This window comes from Trichechus manatus, unplaced genomic scaffold (genome assembly GCF_000243295.1).
Source record: "Trichechus manatus latirostris isolate Lorelei unplaced genomic scaffold, TriManLat1.0 scaffold00074, whole genome shotgun sequence".
NCBI lineage: Eukaryota > Metazoa > Chordata > Mammalia > Sirenia > Trichechidae > Trichechus > Trichechus manatus.
The window spans coordinates 13,350,174-13,353,214 of NW_004444010.1; positions in this window are offsets into that span (position 1 = coordinate 13,350,174).

The window sequence follows — 3,041 nt, forward strand, 5'->3', positions numbered from 1 at the left end:
CAGGACCAGGCAATAGTTCTTTCTGTTGTATATGGGTTGTCATAAATTGGAGCTATCTGATGATAACTAGCAACAAAAAACCAAGACAGGGCCCCTGGAAAAGATGAGGAATAGAAATTTTTAAAATATGAGTAATGGAGGAGAATGACTCATGAGTTCCCTGGTTGACCAGACATTGTGATAGTCTTCAATTCCACTTCCTACCTTATTCATTCATTTTTCTAAATCATTATCCAGAATGATTGGAATTATCTTCCTAAAACAAAGGTTTTATACTTCAATACAATATTCATTTCCTATCTTAGATCGGGTTCCCTTGAAACATATGCGGACAAAAAGATTCATGTGAAAGTGATCTATTAGGAAGTGTTCCCAGGGAGAAACAAAGGTGAGAAGTGGGACAGGGAAAGGAAGGAAGCAAGGCAAGGGTGCAAGACGAAGGCACATCCACAGAGGGTAACTCTAGCTCCATAGTGCAGGGGACTCTGAAGACAATGTAAAATCAGGCTTCTCAAAGTGTGGTCTACAGATCTCTATGGTGTGTGAACCGTTTGTAACTGATCCTTGATAAGATAAAAGTGCTTGCACCAGAATATAAATCAGCTCAGTACTCCCACTGCTTAGTTCAGCTGACATTTATTTCATAGTACCAACTTCTTTGTGAGGAAACAGTGTATAGATTTACATTCTGGAGCAAGCTCCTTTTTTGGTCTCAGATGGTAAGAAGCCTGTAGACTGGTTACTTTGAGTAGCATTAGTATAGCTATTGTTGTTAGTTGCCATCAAGTCGATTGCCTAGAAAGTCCATAGTCCTTAGCAGAGCATGATGCCCTGCTACATCTGGTCTCCATCTTTTCTGTATCATCTCTAATTACATCATCTCCCTATTCACCTCACTCTACCCTAGTGGTTTTCAATGTTGTTTACATATTGAAATCACCTGGAAAGTTTTAAAAGCTACTTATGCCTGAGGTCTACACCAAGCCAAAAAAACCCCATTGCGGTGGAGTTGATTCTGACTCATAGCGACCCTAAGGACAGAGGAGAACTGCCCAATAGGGTTTCCAGGGAGTGGCTGGTGGATTCAAACTGCAGACCTTCTGGTTAGCAGCCTAGCTCTTAAGCACTGCACCACCAGGGCTCCGAGGTCTACACCAGATACTCCAATTTTACTGGTCTAGTAAGGCCTAGACATTGGATTTTTAAATTATCCTTCAGGTGATTCTATTGTGAAGCCAAGATTTAGAACTACTGCTCTAAGCTTTTATGCTAAGCTACTTGCAATTCCATGACTCTGACTTTGTACAGTTTTGCTTGCCATGCCATTAACACTGCAAAATACCTTTCCCATTTTTGCCTTTTGAAATCCAATTGACATTTAAAATCTACTCATTCTCTGTAGCCTAATTCAATTGCCATTGTTCTCAATTATAAAGGTTAATAAACACATGAGCAAAATGTTCAATATACTTAGCACTTAACCATCTTAAGTGAGTTTTGCCTATTCTAGAATCTCATATAATTGGGATTTTGTGGCAAGTTTCTTTCACTCAGCCTAGTATTTTTGAGAATTATTAATATTTTTGCATTCATTAGTAGTTTATTTGTTTATTTCTGAGTCATATTCCATTATGTGAACTTACTATAGTGTATTTATGCAGACTCCTGTTGATGAACATCTGAGCTGTTTCCAGTTTTGCTATTATAAATAAAGCTGCTAGGAACATTCTTGTACAAGGCTTTTACGGACATTTGTTTTCATTTCTCTAGAATAAACACCTGTATCATAGCCAGCCTTCAAGATGGCACCCAAGGATCTTCACCTACTTGTATCTATGCCGTTGCATAGTCTCCCTGTCCACCTCCATACACAAACACACTGAATAGGGCAGACCTATTTAGACAATAAAATATTGCAAAAAATTACAGACTATCACTCCTGAGTCTAGGACATAAAAGTTATTTAGCTGCTGCCTTGCTCTGTCTTGAATCATTCACTCTGGGGTAAGCCAGATGCCATGCCATGAGGACACTCAAGCAGCAGTATGAAGGGTCCACATGGCAAGGAACTGAGGCCTCTTGCCAACAGCCATCCTCAACTTGTCAGTCATGTGAGGAGTGAAGTACCCAGAATTCTAAGTTAATCTGTAAAATCAACACCTAGTAAATGAGATTTGATATCTGAGGAGACAGCCTTAAAAGACATCATGTTACCAAGCCAACAGCAGGCCTTGAGCGTAACCTAATTAAGGGTATGAACATAGCTATAGATTAGGCTTGTCATCACTGGTGGGATGGTCACATTGGAAAGAGATAAAAGGTAATCAGGGAGCCAGAATTTGCTATAATTTATTCAGTACTATATAGAAGTAAACAATACTGAATGGAAGGGAGGGTGGCACAAGACTTCTATTCATTGAACAGGTGTTGTCTATATATGGAGCAGAGGTCGTTCAACATGGCCTAGATGACAGAGCTTCTCATCTTAACATTTGTTCTGACCCTAAGATTACCAAATAGCTCAATGACTAATTAAGCTTCCTAGCAAGAGGATGCACTGGAGCACACACAAGGGTTCTGATCACAACTAAAAAAATAATTCCCCTGTAAAAGAATGAATGAGCCCAGGAAGAGATGAGCTAATCAGATAACAGGCATATTCTAATTGACTTACTAGTCATATTTCACATTGTTAATGAATATGGCATATATTGATTTCACAAGCTGTAAACTCAATTGTGCTAAAAAAAATAACTTTTCATGTTTCAATTACTGTAGTTAATTCCTATTGTAAACTCCATTTTTCCTAATGGCAAATAACCCTCTTAATCACTTCAAGGTATTTTTCAGTCAACTTACGGCTTTCTCTGTCATATCAGAATTTTCCAAGTAAAATCAACGTTTCCCATCCTCCCTTCTTCTTCCTAGAAAGTATCCAAGGCTTTGAAAGAGGATGGCTGGTAGGGCAACCATGTGGTGTAATTCCAGTGACACCAGTTATGGAGGTATTGATGTTGGCTTCTCGGTCAACATTTGTCCAT